The sequence below is a fragment of the Lygodium microphyllum genome, chromosome 25 (genome assembly GCF_053477565.2).
Source record: "Lygodium microphyllum isolate KBCC chromosome 25, Lygodium_microphyllum_v1.1.10, whole genome shotgun sequence".
NCBI lineage: Eukaryota > Viridiplantae > Streptophyta > Polypodiopsida > Schizaeales > Lygodiaceae > Lygodium > Lygodium microphyllum.
In genome coordinates this window covers 114,971,472-114,987,542 of record NC_141159.1, presented here as the reverse complement: position 1 = coordinate 114,987,542, position 16,071 = coordinate 114,971,472, and the positions used below count along the sequence as shown (strand labels likewise).

Here is a 16,071-nt window from a genome sequence, read left to right as displayed (position 1 = left end):
TACCCAGAAGCAGTCCGCGGGACCTTCATCCGTGAAGTAGAAGGTGAAAGGCAATTAACTTTTGTGGATGCTGAAGGCACTGAACGCCACTTGAAGGTGGGTAGCAGTCTCCCAGAAGAGGAGTTGTCAACCTTGTACAACTTGTTGAAAGAAAATTTGGACGTGTTTGCGTGGTCCTACAAAGACCTAAAGGGGATTGATCCCACAATATGTCAACATCATATTGACTTGGAGCCTGATGCCAAGCCAGTACGGCAACGACAGAGGCGAATGAACCCGAATTATTCCACATTGGTGAAAGCGGAGCTGCTGAAGCTTCTGGAAGCGGAGTTCATCTATCCAGTGGCAAATAGTGAATGGGTTTCACCCATCGTGGTTGTACCCAAGAAGAATGGAAAATTGCGAATATGTGTGGATTTCCGAAAGCTTAATTCCAAGACAAAGAAGGATCACTTTCCTATCCTGTTCACAGACCAACTGTTGGACACAGTGGCAGGACATGAGCTTTATTCTCTTTTGGATGGATTCAGCGGATACAACCAAGTGCAAATCGCGGAAGAAGACCAATCCAAAACAACCTTCACCACAGAATGGGGGACCTACGCTTACCGAGTGATGCCATTTGGGCTCTGCAATGCCCCTGCTACTTTCCAACGAGTCATGATGGCCGCATTTCAAAATCATCTGCACGACTTTATTGAGGTATATTTGGATGACTTCTGTGTCTATAGCTTGATCCGTGACCACTGGGAACATCTGGAACAATGCTTTGACCGATGCCGGGAGTATGGGATTTCCCTCAACCCTGACAAATGCATCTTTGGGGTCTCTTCTGGAGTTCTGTTGGGCCACATTGTCTCTGCACAAGGGATATCAACAGACCCTGCAAAGATTGAAAAGATCGAAGCTCTGACAGCACCCACCAACCTCAAACAGTTGAGGGGATTCCTAGGCCATGTGGGTTACTACAGAAGGTTCATAGCCCATTTTGCAACAAAGGCAACCTCCTTGCACAAGCTCCTGAGGAAAGATGCAGAGTTTACTTGGACGGAAGAATGTGACAAAGCCTTCCACACTCTGAAGCAGTGTTTGATAGAAGCACCCATTCTGCAACATCCTGATTGGACGAAAGAGTTCCATGTACACACTGATGCATCTATTGAAGGCTTAGGCGCTGTCCTCTGCCAAAAGGGCCCCTCGAAGTTGGATCAACCGATCTATTATGCAAGCCGAAAAGTCACTGATAGGGAACAGAACTACACAGTGATAGAGCTGGAGTGCTTAGCAATGGTGTTTGCCCTAGAGAAGTTCCGCCACTACCTCCTATCCACCCACTTTAAATTTTATGTGGATCATGAGGCCCTGTCCTTCTTGATGAACAAAGCGGATGTGAAAGGACGAATGATGAGATGGCTCCTTTTATTCCAGAAGTTTGACTTTGAGGTGATTACTAAGCCTGGCCGTTCCCATGTTCTGGCTGATCATCTGTCGCGTATCCCACAAACTGCAAACGAGGAGCAGGATGATCCAGACCTCCCTGATGCTTCCCTATTCTTGGTAGAAACTGTCACTCCCTGGTATGCAGACATTGCCAACCTGCTGGCAACCCAACAGTACCCTCCTGGTATTTCTAGTCGGGAAAGGAAGAAGCTCATGCTAGAATCAGCCCCCTACACCCTGCTAGGCGGTGCACTGTACAAGAAAGGAAAAGATGAAGTGCTCAGAAGATGTGTTGCAGGAGAAGAGATTGGGATTGTTCTGAAGGCTTGCCATGACGAGCCATGTGGAGGTCACTTTGCAGGAGAAGCTACAGCCAGGAAGGCTCTGCTAGCAGGATATTGGTGGCCTACCATCCACAAAGATTCCTATGATTACTGTAAAAGATGTGATGCTTGTCAAAGAATGGGGAAGCCCACGAAGACAAGTGCCATGCCACTGCAATCTATCCTTCCTTTGAAGCTGTTTGAGAAGTGGGGCATTGACTTCGTAGGTTCGATCGATCCTCCTACCAGAAGGAAACAGAACAAATACATCATCGTATGTACGGATTATGTTACAAAGTGGTGTGAAGCTAAAGCCCTAAAGCGGGACGATGGTAACAGCGTGGCCCTGTTCATGTACGAGAATATCATCACCCGTTTTGGCAGTCCCTTAGAGCTGGTAAGTGACAGAGGCACGCATTTCCTCAACAAAGTCATGGAAGAGTTGACAGAATTGTATAAGATCCGCCATCGCAAGTCCACTCCTTATTACCCCAGAGCCAACGGCCAAGTCGAAGTCACCAATCGTATCCTCTGCTCGATCCTGACAAGAACGATTGCCGCACATCGTCGTGATTGGGACGATCGACTTACAGAGGCCCTCTGGGCGTACAGAACCTCCCATAAAGCAGCAACGGGACAGACATCTTTCCAGCTGGTGTATGGAACAGAAGCAGTTTTTCCTGTTGAATTGGAACTACCCTCTTTGAGAGTGGCTATCAAAGAGCATTTGGGGGATGATGATTCACTGCAACGCCGTCTCCTGCACTTGGAATGTTTGGATGAAATTCGCAGGATGGCTCTACAGTGCATGGAAGCCACGCAAGCTCGACGCAAGGCTTACCATGACAGCTTCATCAAGCACAAGGAGTTCCAAGAAGGTGATTTGGTCCTAGCCTATGATTCACGCTTTGGCAAGTTTCCTGGCAAGCTCCAACAGCGGTGGATGGGCCCCTATAAGGTACTTGCAGTCAACCCTAATGGTTCTGTCCAAGTGCAGACCGTTGATGCCTCTGATGATCCCTTTCTGATCAATGGATATCGCTTGAAGAAGTACTTCCCTCCTTGGGGATCTTGACAATTACGGACACTTGATCCTTTCCCTCGTTGGCACGGCATTGTACTTCTTATGATGCTACTTCTGATAGCCGTTCTTCAGTCACTCCTGATGAAGTGGACGCAACCCTCTGTCCCCTTAAACCCCCCTTCCAGCCTTGATCTCTTATCCATTATTTTCCACCAGCATCAATGGCGAGGTGGGTTCTGACAAATGGTAGTTCTACCATTCCCTTGCTCAATTCGAAAAAAAAAAGAAAAGAAAAGAAAGAAAAGAAAGAAAGAAAGAAAAAGAAAAAAAAAACAAAACAAAACATATCGGTCATGGGAGAAAAGGACTTAGGTCCCTGTCATGCCGACCTATTCTTCGAGAAAAGGTGGAAGCACCCTCGGGAATAGGGGAAAACAAGAAAAAGAAAAAGAAAAAAAAAATAAACAAATCTGTTATGAGAGAAAAGGAAGCAATTCCCTGTCATAGCAGGCCTCGTGCCAAGAAAAGGTGGTAAACACCCTTGGGCGAGAAGCTGGCTGTGGAAAAGGTGGCAACACCCAGCAGTCCAGAAAGTGGATTCATTAATTGATATCTCCAGGATCCAATTCCGAAGCTGCCTCCCTTGGTACGCTGCGTCCTGGGTCTCTCTGCAAAGTGTCTACCTGTCCTCTTACAGACGACATGTTCCTGTCCAATACAATATTCGATTTGATGGCTACCTCCCTGGGTACGCCTCTTCAACAACTAACGACACGTTCTTCATCGACAAACAATCGAGTGATGTGAGCTTTCATCCTAACCGGATGGGGAAGTGAGTATGGGTTGCCCTCTGTAACTATCAACAGAGAGTGAGACCGAGGGTGGGGCGAGAGACCAGTCTTTTCCCTTCAAATCAAATGAGAGGAGAGAAGTGTGAATGAAGTGTTGCACGCACGGGATGGGTCTCTCAAAGCACAAAGCACGATTTGTTCTGTGCACTGCACTGTAAGGCTCCCTTGCCTTCCTTCTCGCACCGTATGCCGGCACAGGGCGGGATGCACAGTTGCACCATCAAATGCGCACAAGGCATACAACCTTTGCACAAGTGACTGTGAGGATTACATCAATGGGTTTCAGGAAAAGGCTGCCCTCCTGTATCTATCAACAGAGAGTGAGACAGAGGGTGGGCTGAGTGTGACTGGAGTTTCTTCAATCAATTACCGAGAGGTGAGATTGAGGGACGTTACGACACTTGGAGTCAGGTATGTTCCCGTTTTCCTATGCACCCACGGGATGGATTTTTGCCGTCATCACAAGACACATCACCCTGTTCTGTACACTGCATTGTAAGGCTCCCTTGCCTTCCTCCTTGCACCTATGCCAGACGGGTTGGACGCATTACTGCACCATCAACTGTGCACCCTGGCATACTCCTTCCGCGCCATTCCCCCCTTGTCGATTCCTCAACCGGGTATGAGATATGGGTTTTTAATCATGCTTCCTCGAGTGATATTAGTCATGGGGCGAGTGACTGTTCTTTCATTCCAATTGAGTGACTGTGAGTTGAGTGCAATATCCCTCATCATCGACGAATTTCCTGTGATTCCTTCCATCAGCTACCTCCCTGGGTGCTGCCACGTGGTCCCTGCCATGACGGACGTGTGCCGAGAAGATGCCTTGGTCCCTCCAGCGCCGACAACCACACTGGACGTTCCGTCGACACTCAACCTTGATTCTTGACGAAATGGGCCAAGTTTTTCTAACCCTCCTACTTTGGTTTCTCAGTGACGGTCATGTTTTAAGTGTGGGGACGTTAGTGGATGGTCTCTGGCGTGGTCCTAGGTCCCTGTTGCTCGGTTAACCCTATCCGTTAAGGTCTTAAGTGTGGGGACGCGTCTCTGCGCGTCTACCATGCATACCTTTCTGCATATGCCTTAACCTGTTCATGCATGAATGCCTTGCCTTGCTGTTACCCTGTTGGGGATCCCTTTCCACCCATTCGGTTATGTTCCACCCACCCTTGGGGCTGTTCCCTTGCAGTTTTCCTTCATTCCCTGATTTTGAGGTCCTACTATGTGAATACACCCTACATTCACCGAAGTCCAAATCCAACCTTATAGCCCTGTTCCCCCCATTGCACTGATCATTTTTCCTTTTTACCTACCTTTGTTCCGGTGCACGGTTTTCAAGTTATTAATTTTTGAAGCATTTTGCACAATTTAGCCGGTTTTCCATGTGAACGCGTTTTTCTTGCTTCGGAACCATGCTCTGACATCATAGCCCTGCCAACACTTTTCCCCTGACATTTTTCCTTTTTATTCCACGTCATTCCGATACACGGTTTGTCCGTTATTAATTTTCCGGTTTTTTAAGACTTTTTCATGCGTATTTTTGACATTTTTCCATGTGAACCTGCCCTTTTTGCATCGGAATTCCAATTTGATTTGACAGCCGTGTCCCCTGTGCCTTCCCCTACCTTTTTCCTTTTTCCTCCACCCTTTTTCGACTTTCGGATTTTTACTTATTAATTTTTAAATGAGTTTTCGGGCGTATTTTTGGAGTTTTTCGCATAGGAACCCCTCCTATTTCCACCGAAACTGCGTTTTCACATGATAACTCTGTGCCACTCCTCCCTGGGACATTTTTCCTTCTTACTGCATGTCATTCCGGTGAACGGTTTGTCCGATATTAATTTCCGATCCCATTTTCAAGGTTTTTTTTGGGTTTTTCCCATGTGAACGCGTCTTATTTCAGTCGGAATTATGTTTTGATGTGATAGGATTGTCGGGCATATCTTTCTGCACAGTTTTCCTTTTTTCTGCACTCATTCCGATGCACGGATCTTTCGATATTAATTTTTAATTGCATTTTTTGGTTCGTTTTTTGGGTTTTTTGCACGTGACTGCCCTTTCCTCCCCGGAACCCCCGTCCCGTATTTTCCTTATTTTCTCCCTGTCGTCCTGCCCACTTTTTGTTTTTACGCTATTTCGTTTTGATGTTCGGATTGGGAGTTATTAATTTTTCTTTATTTTTACGTTTTTTTCGCGGCCCGTTTTGCGCGTGACCGCGCCTTTTTTCGATTTTACGAGTCTCCACGCGCCCCGGTCGTGTCCGCATGACCCATATCGTCATCCCGGTGCCATTTCACTCCTGTCACGGCAAATTTTTTTACCCCGTCCCGCGCATGTGCACGGGACGGGGGTACGCACCCATTTCCCCCTGCCCACTCCTTACCCTACCCTACCCTTGTCCATGTCCACCCCCCTTGGGACCCCTGCCCAACTGCTCTGCCCGCCCATTGCCCTGCCCACCCCTTCCCCCCTAACCACCCGACCCCCAACCACCTCCTTCCCCCTCCCCTCTCCCTACGTCCCTCCCTTCCCTCCCTTTCTCCCTCCCCTCCATCGTCACCTCCTCCCTCTGCCTGCCGCCCTTCCTCCCTTCTCTCTCCCTCCGAGTCCGCCGCCCCTCCTTCCCTCTCTTCCTCCTCTTCTTCCTCCCCCGCCGTCGCCTCCTTTCTTCCCCCCTCCTTCCCTCTCTCCCTCCTCTACGCCTCTGCCCGCCCTGTATCTTCCAGCCCTCCCCGCCTCCAGCGCAGACGCCGCCATCGCCCCAGGCCGTCGCGCCTCCAGCAGCAGCCTCCCCGCCTCCAGCGCAGACGCCGCCGTCGCCCCAGGCCGTCCCGCCTCCAGCAGCAGCCTCCCCGCCTCCAGCGCAGACGCCGCCGTCGCCCCAGGCCGTCGCGCCTCCAGCAGCAGCTGCCACGCAGGTCGCCATCGCCTCGGATTCGCCGCCGCAGCCCTCGCCTACGCCGCCTACGCCGCCGCCGCCTCGGATTCGCAGCCGCCGCCGAATCTGCCGCCACCACCACCTCCTCTCCCCACCACCACCACTAACCCTAACTGCCTCCTCCACTATTCCTACTACGGTTAGTCACTAACCCTCACTAGTTTAACCTAAACTAACCCTAGTTAGTTCAAACCTAACTAACCTAACTAGGACCACTAACCCTAGTTAGTTCAAACTACTCCTAACCCTAACCCTAATTTAACCCTAACCCTAGCTAGGTTAGTTTTAACTAACCATAGTCAGGTTAGTTAACTTAACCTAGTAACTTAACCTAGTTAACTTAACCTAGTTAACTTAACCTAGTTAACTTAACCTAGTTGACCTAACCTAGTTAACTTAACCTAGTTAACTTAGCCTAACCTGCCTAACCTACCTGACTTGACTTCCTGTGACTAACATGACTTACCCCCACTAACCAGACTTAACTGACTTATTCCTACCTGACTTATTTGATTTATGTGATTTACTTAATTTTTCAATTAATTTTTCCATTAAAAAAATTCAGAAAATTTTCTAAAAATTCATTTTGCCTTTTGCCAATTTGTGGGAATTTGTCCGCTGGAAATTACCTACCCTAAAATTTCTGAAAATTCCATATTTCCTAATTAATCCCCTAAATTGCCAATAAATGTAGAAAATTCATTTAAAAATAGTAAAAAATTCTTAAAAAATTCTAAAAAATTCCACTCACTTCCCTTGATCATTTTCCATTTATTCAACCATAACTAATCACAACTTAACACAAAAATAAATAAATAAATAAATAAAAACCCAACACAAACCAAATCAACACATCTGCTAAGGTGTTGTGTTTCTTGTTTCATCAGTGATCTTTACTTTTCCTTTACTGGATTCACTTCTTTTGGTGGACTCTTCCGTGCGCATTTCTGCATTACATACACACCCCTTCCAGGTATTTATTTTATGTGCTTTATTTATTTTCATTTCCCCCTTAATCACAAATTAATTGTTAAAATGAACCCTTTAATTCACCCACAGTTTCCACGCGCATTCGCGCTCAACATACACATTCTTTTTAATTAAAATAAACCAGCCGTTCACTTAGCACGCGCTACGTGCGCTAAAGAGGCACTTTAATTTTTTAATTAAAATAAACCAGCCGTCACCTGAGCACGCGCTGGCAAAAAAGCGCTCCACATCACCTTAATTTGTAATCAATGAATTGCATTTAGAGACCCAGTCGGATATCGAAGTCCGGGAATCGAATAACTGCACCATTTTAACCTAATAATTGGTAATTTAATTTATAATAAGGAACCACCGTTTTCTTGCTAAGGTTTATCACCTAATAAAAATTCACCCATTTTTAATAATTTATTAAAATCAACCCTTCATTAAATTAATTCCCCCCTCACTGCACTTACTTCCCCTTTTTAATGAACCGTTTCGTGGGATGGGTTTGCGCAGTCATTAGAGTTATTTTTCATAGTCCAGTCTTGGTTTCTCACAAATATAGTTTTGATATGTGTCGGATGTGGTCTTATTTTGGTTTCCTGTCTTAGTTACGGTTACGGGTACGGTATGCAGTTTTTTTTCTTTTATTGCCTGATACGGGGATCTGGGTGTTTGTCTTATGCATCGCATGAAGCTTTCGGTCGCATTTGTCTCAAGGTCATGTCAAAATTTTTCTAGGATGTGGTTTGCTTGGGGTTAGTTGGTTGAGTCACGTCTTATTGGTAATTCTCTTATCCTTGGTTTTTGTCTGTTGCTTTGCAGGCATTCTCCTTGATTGTCTGTGTTTGTGGTGTGTGTGTAACCATCTAAATAGCGCCTTCTCATACTCCTCCCCCTATCCAGTACGTCCCATTAGTTAGTAGGGATTACTCTTCCCTACTTACTTTTGAGCCTCTCACGAAGGCGGGACTTGCTGCTTTTGTGGCCACTCCTTTTCCATTACTTCCAGAGGATCCGTCCTTATGTGATGAGTTCCTGGCCTCTTACAGCAAGAAGACAGGCGTAGTCTAGGGCATGTCTATGACTTTGACATCTCGAGGCCTAGGGAAGGCTTTGTCTTTACCCTCCAAAGGAGAACCTTTTGTGACCACTCGTCAGCTTTTCTCTAATGAAGAGATTCTAAAGCTGTTGCAAAAGCAGACACGGAAAATCCTTGATGTTAAGAAGGTGATAAACTCTTCAGGAGTTTCCTTTTCTATGATCACTGATCCTGTATGGAAGACGATCTGTCAGTTTCTTCAGGACAGGTTTATGCCTGCCAAAACGCCATCCCACTATTTGTCCAAAGAGCTTTTCACAGCTTCCAGGATGGTGCTGAAAGGAGTTGCTATTGATTGGAGCACTTACCTCCTCACTAAAATGGATCAGCATTTTGTTAAAGTCACCAGAGGTAATGTTACCAATGTTACCTATGGATCATATTTGTCTGCCTTCTTGACCTATTCAGGTTTACAGAAGAGTGTGCCTCCACCTCCTCCATCAGATCCAGTACCTCCTCCTCCACCTTCAGAAGAGTCAGAACCATTGACATAGAGGATGATGATTCTCCGCCTCCCCTGGTCATCCAGCGCAAACGCTTGAAGAGGGTAGCGGATAAAGCCCCTTCTGTACTTCCCTCAGTGCCTATCCCTGCTACCTCTGGCAGTGAACTCCCTGGGTATCTCACTTGTAATAACCTGTTCAGAGCACATCGAGAAGGATCCTTGGAGATCTCAGTTCCTTCCCTGAACAGTCTCGTCTCAGGAGATGCCATTCCTTTCCTCTGCAAGGATATTCAAAGTTCCATTGAGTTGTCAGTGCCTGTGTTCAACAGCTGTACGCATCTTTCTATGAAGAGCTCATGCAGTCTAAGGACCAGTTGCATAAGGCAACATCTGAGTTAGCTTCTGCTAAGGATACCCTAGCAGATTTATTTAAGCAAATGGAACAGCAAACCCAACTGGTTGCCACCCAAAGCGATGAGATTTCTTCATTAAAGACCCAGTTATTCGAGGCTCAGTCACAAGTTACTAACCTTTCAGCAGAGAAGGAGAGGATGTCCAGGGAAGCGACGGAATTCCAAGTTATCTTAGATGACAAGCTTTCAGCTTTACAGACTGCTAATGACACAGTGGCCAACCAAGCCTCCCAAATCCAGCAGTTGCAAGATCAACTTGCAAAGTCCCGCTCTGTTCCTCCAAGCCCTCCTGTTCCATTGATTCCTTCTCTTTCACAGCAGGACTTGGCTGCTCTTCAGAGACAGGCTACTTTGTGCCCTCTTTTCCAAGACAAAGTGGAAAGATTGCAGTCCCGAATGGACTTGTTATGGTCTACCTTTGAGCAGTTTCAGGAATATGTCTTACCAGACCATTCTTTCTTTGTCCACTACCACTTACAGAAGTTGGTCTTCTACATGAAGCTTTCCACGATGGATTTACCTTTTCCAGAGGATGGCTGGAGTGGGGCTTGGTCTGCTGAGTTGTTGACAGAGGTAGTCAGAATGGTCTTTGAAGATTCTGTCACGCCAGATACCATGTTGATGTCATACATGTATCTCCGAGGAGATTTGTTAATTCCAGATGAGGTAGATATGGCATAGTATGTGGGGGATGTGGTCTTACAGGCTATTTTGTATGTCAATCATTTGGAGTTGCGCATAGCTGACATGTTCCAGAGTTATTCCTCCAAAGTAGCTGATTGTCATGATAATTCGTGGCATCCCATGATTGATTCGGTGGTCCTAAATCAAAGACAAAACACAGCTTCTACCTTTGCCCAGAGTACTAATCAACTGAGGATGGATCTCTTAACCTATCTTTCCAAACATAATCCATTTGATGCTACCTTCTTTGATGCTTATCATAGACGATCTCTTCTGGGACCTTCTGTTCCTACCCTCCTCTATTACCAACAAATGGCTCACCGATATGCTATATATCTTTCCCTTTGTCAGTCTAATTCCACAATAATTTTACCCCTTCTTTTCCAACCTTCATCTTTTCCTCAAATTCCTATTTTCACTTATTGTTCCTTTATTGAGGATAGGGTATTTTCCCCTTCTCCACCCTGTCCTTCTCCCTCCATTAATGTACCCTCCACATTTCCTATTTATCAGTTAACACCGTTCCTTAGTGATTCCTTACAAATTTCTGCCACTCCTTCTTTAACCTTTTCTTCCTTTTATGATTTTTCCTATCCTTCCCTACATCCACTTTCCCTTATTCCACTTCCCTCTCCTAACACTTCCATATCTCAACCACCTCAGTTGGTTAGTGACTGTGACGAGTTTGATAATCAGATTTCCAGAAGAAGGGGATGGAGTTCGGATGATTGCCTTACAGGACCGCAGATTAATTGGCCAGTAATTCCAGGAGAATGGACAGCTTCCAGTCAAGCTTATCAGAATTATGTTCATTTTGCCCAACAGTATTCACAGTCTGCCGATCCCTCAGTGAGATTAACTGCTCACTTTGCTTGGTACCTGGCGTATATGCATAGGCACTCTCATAATGATTCCAAGCCTATTCCAAAGTTGTGCATGAATGTCAATGTTAGCATTGATTCCCAACAGTTGGAGATACTGTATTTTCATGCCCTCTGTTTGCCTAGCAGATACTTAGTCCTGTTGGAAAGGATGTGCTGTCTCCAATTTTTTCAAAATCCTCCTAAAAACTTTGTAGATGAATCCTTATCTATGGATCGATTCCGACAACGTCAATCTTTTAAGAGGGATCATCTTCATTGATACCTTTCCACTGTATACTGGAAGCTTTTTAATGAACAACTTTCTTTTTGAAGGAGTCATTCAGATGGTTGTGTTGTGTATTAGTGTTTGTGTTGTGAGTTCATTTATGTCAAACGAACGTGGTGGTTTTCTATTGGATTTCGTGTACGACCTACGTTTTGGAAAATTGTGGTGATGGGGTCGTGGTTGGAGAATTGAAGCAGATGCAGATGAAGAAGACGCAAATTCTTATATCCTTTACAAAATTTGTTGTGATTTTAGTTTGATAAGAGGTGTTAATATATAAAGGGTTTTCCTTTCTTTGTATTTTTCTATCAGAAACAGGTTATAAGTTGGGGTCGTGGTGGATGAATTCTTTTTGAAAAGATATTGAAGATCAAAGTTGAGCTTTTCCCTGAACTTGTATTCCCTTTTTCCTGGGTCGCGAGGACGCTTCCTTATTAAGTGTGGGGATATGTTGAGTGTTGAAATGACTTGTTTTTTGGCTGATTTTTGTTGTTTTTGAGAGCTGAATGGTTGATTTTATGAGATGATTGATTGATTTAGAAGTGGTTTGAGAATGTTTTGGATGATATTGATTGTGTTTTGGAAGATCATGATGTTTATTGGTGGTTCTGTGATGTTCTGATAGGTTCTGTATACCTTCTGTTTTGCTCTGTTTTGGTCTGTTTTGTTCTGATTGTCTTCTGTAAGGAGGGATGGAGTATTGATTGATGAAGATTGAGATTTTGTGAAAGTTTATTGAATGGTTTGTAAGAGTTTGGAATGGTTTGAGAATGAGTTATGTGGTTTTGATGACCTTCTGTAACCTTCTGTAGGTCTTCTGTAGAGCTTCTGTTCTGTTCTGCTTCTGTTCTGTTCTGTACTGTAGCTGTTCTGGTACTGTTCTGTAGACTGTTCTGTATGCTTCTGTAAGTGTTCTGTGAAATGTATGTGTGACTTTGGGAAAGTTTTCTAGCCTTGGAAAGAGGTGAATACAAGTGCAAAAGAGCTGGAAGAAGTGGAAGAAGTAGCTGCTGAAGACTCAAGTGAAGACTAGAGTGAAGTGACAGTAGTGAGCTATGAAAAGACACTGTAGTGGCTCTGGTGACTCTTCATATCAGACATACCTCTTGGGAGGGGTATCCACGACCTAAGAGTGATTATTGAAGTGATTTTTTGAGAAATTGTAGTGAGGACATGATGTATTATTGATGAAGAGAGAGAGAGAGAGAGAGTCAGAGATAGCCAATTCTACTCAAACAGAGTGATTGTATATGAGAGATTGAGAGAGAAGACTATGAAGATATTGAAGATGAATACTATGTGATGTATTTCCATTCAAAGATGGTGTATTTCCTTGCTTTCTTTGTTCTATAGATGGATTTTATGAAGATATTGAAGAATATGGTTGATTCTATTAAATCCGTGGGAGGTCTACATGATGCTGCATGAAGATTTGTTGTGCCTGGTGTTCTTTTCTTCATTGTGATCATATGAAACATGATAAACAAGCTTGTTGATGTTACAAGATAGATTTTCTTGCAAGAGAATTCCCTTTTCCTTGGTGTTCCTCTTGGGGCTCCAGAGCACCCTGCCACGGCACCAAGAGAACCACAAACCGGCCAAGAGAGGCTGCAAATACATTTGCTGGCCATGAAAACCTACAAGAAAACTCTCCTTCTCACCAAGAACCATGCTCTCCAAACACACAAATGAAAGGCACACAAGAAATTGAGAGAAAGTCTTCCATCCTCACCCTCTTCCTCTTCCTCACTCTCCATGAGATCTTGCAATGAAAGCACAAGAGAGGGAAACAAGAACAAGAAGGCAAGTGTTGTGCCAAAATGAGAGAGGGAGAAATGAACCGTGAGAGGAGAAGATAAAGGAAGAGAGAGGGTGTAACCACCTCAACCTCCCACCTCCCCAAATCCCACAGCTGCAACCACCCTTTTCCTTTCTTGAATTATAAAATTCAAATTTGCATACATGGACTAAGGTCTAAGGACCTTTCAATTTTTGGAACGAGACGAAGGTATTTGACCTTTCCTTTTCCTAGGAATATTTTATAGTGTGTCTCTTTTGGACTACACATTTTACATTGCTTCATATTTGATTTTTGACAAAGGGGTACATTTGCAAAGTATCAATTTACAAAAAGTTGTTTCCATGTGAGCACATTTTTGTGCCTTTATTTGCACTGATTTCCTGGTCATCATTCCTCCCACACTTAAGTGTGAAGCGTCCCCGCGAACAAACTTGAAGAAGAACCACAATCAGCTCTTTGACAAACTTCATCTTCAATCTTCAATCTTCATTTATTTTCTTCAATCTTCTTTGAATTGGATCTCAAAATTGCCATGGGATAGGAAAGGAAAAAGCACACAAAAATACACACATAACTAGGACGGGGAGCCTAGGTAACAAACACTCCACAAGAAAAATTCACCAAGCACACAAAACATAGGGCTCTTAATCAACTTGCACACAAAGTTAACATCACACCCAAGATAGGTTGAAACACAACCACGCCATGAAGCTCATTAAAACCCAAAAAGATATAACCATCCAGCATCCCTCACAAAAGATATGGCAATTACGCACTCCACCCGGAAAAATATATTGTAGAAAGAAAAGGAAGGTAAGTCTTATGAAAAACAAAAAACAAAAATTAACCAAAAGAAAACTTAAGGAGATTCAATGTGTGTAATGGATGACGGTCTTGGTAAAAGAAGGTTGAATTAAGGGTAAGACGAAGATAAGCATATTAACTCCCAAACGAAGTATTTATCTAAAGGTAGAATAATCAAGGCCTAAATTTTTTTAATAGTTTTCTTAAGGTGGATAAAGGAAAGGCATGTAACTGCCGCGTGGAGATAAGAGGAGGGGAAGATAAGGCAAATGATTTCAACTGTGTGCTGCTGATTCGATAGTATGATTTTCTTTACACCTCTACAGTGTCCTCAGGGAATTCCAAGGTCCATGAATGCAGCCAGCATGAGCTCTAAGCAATGGACAAGCAGGAACCTTTGCATAGTCAAGACACGCTTCCCCCTCGTCTGTCTCTCCTCGTCCGCACATCTGGCATCCGCAAAATCCGCACCATGAGACGTTACTCTGTCCTTGCCACACACAAAATCTGCCCTGAAGTAGCTCATCGATCATGGCGTCGCAGCCTGGCTCTAATTGTGCATTGCGGCCATGGCCGAGGTACTTTTCCCCGTGGAGCTTCCCTCCCTGTCACTTTGATCCTGACCTCTCCTCCACCAAACTTCTCGCCAACACCAGATTTAAGGCCTCCACGTTTATGTCTAATCCTTTGTTCCAGCTCCTCGGAGAGTCCCGCATAACTCCGTAGCAAGAGGGCACACGCAGGAAGATGACGAAGGAGATAGAAAAAGCCTTTGCTTTTCCACAGCCTGGCATGAAATCAGCCCCCAAGTTCATAGAGGGTGCTAAGAAACCCCCATAGTAGCAGCAGGGGTGGTGCTTAGGAAGGAAGCGGAAGGAGGTAAGTATTATGGTGAGGCTTGTGTGGTGCCAAATGGTTGATGGATGGATGGATTAATGATGCTCAGCCATAAAAATTGCAACACTTCTTGATCTTCCCACCATCTCCAAGCATTGTTTCAGACCTTTTCTCATTTTGAGCACAAGCATCCTTGAATGACCCTTTCTCTTCTAGTCTCTTTCAATCCATAAGCTCTATCAAATTTGAAAACACCATAACTTAAGAAATGAGACTGCAAACCCTTTCACTTGCAGATTTTGTAGCCACCTCTTTTCCCGGCCAGTGCACCAAATGAAGAGCACCCTGCCACGGCACCAAGAGAACCACAAACCGGCCAAGAGAGGCTGCAAATACATTTGCTGGCCATGAAAACCTGCAAGAAAACTCTCCTTCTCACCAAGAACCATGCTCTCCAAACACACAAATGAAAGGCACACAAGAAATTGAGAGAAAGTCTTCCATCCTCACCTTCTTCCTCTTCCTCACTCTCCATGAGATCTTGCAATGAAAGCACAAGAGAGGGAAACAAGAACAAGAAGGCAAGTGTTGTGCCAAAATGAGAGAGGGAGAAATGAACCGTGAGAGGAGAAGATAAAGGAAGAGAGAGGGTGTAACCACCTCAACCTCCCACCTCCCCAAATCCCACGGCTGCAACCACCCTTTTCCTTTCTTGAATTATAAAATTCAAATTTGCATACATGGACTAAGGTCTAAGGACCTTTCAATTTTTGGAACGAGACGAAGGTGTTTGACCTTTCCTTTTCCTAGGAATATTTTATAGTGTGTCTCTTTTGGACTACACATTTTACATTGCTTCATATTTGATTTTTGACAAAGGGGTACATTTGCAAAGTATCAATTTACAAAAAGTTGTTTCCATGTGAGCACATTTTTGTGCCTTTATTTGCACTGATTTCCTGGTCATTAGAGGCAATCAGATCTGCCAATCAAGTTCGATTAAGGCAAAGAGGAATTCATGCTACAGATGCTTTCATTCTTCAGCAAAGGAAGCTTCGATACTGGCAAAACCTGCACGTATGTGCTTAGGACACACAAGGTCCATGTATAATCCTCCGTTTGCGATCGGACAAGATATCCATTGTGTGAATGTGAAACTGCGTCAGACACGGAATCCGCTAAAGAACAAAGAAATGGTGGCGTTTGGATAGCTTAAACAGCCCGCTGAAGGCAGCAAGGCGAAGCTCTCGAGCTTTGAAAATTTGAGGGAAAGGACGAGGTGCCGCTT

At 44.5% G+C, this 16,071-nt stretch overlaps 1 non-coding gene across 1 annotated transcript; it reads left to right on the top strand.

The window, feature by feature from the left end:
• The first annotated feature begins 11,670 nt into the window (after positions 1-11,670).
• On the top strand, positions 11,671-11,738 carry LOC148014649 (small nucleolar RNA SNORD36). Its single transcript, XR_015688781.1, has one exon. It is a non-coding gene; the product is annotated as a small nucleolar RNA SNORD36 (small nucleolar RNA).
• Positions 11,739-16,071: the final 4,333 nt, after the last annotated feature.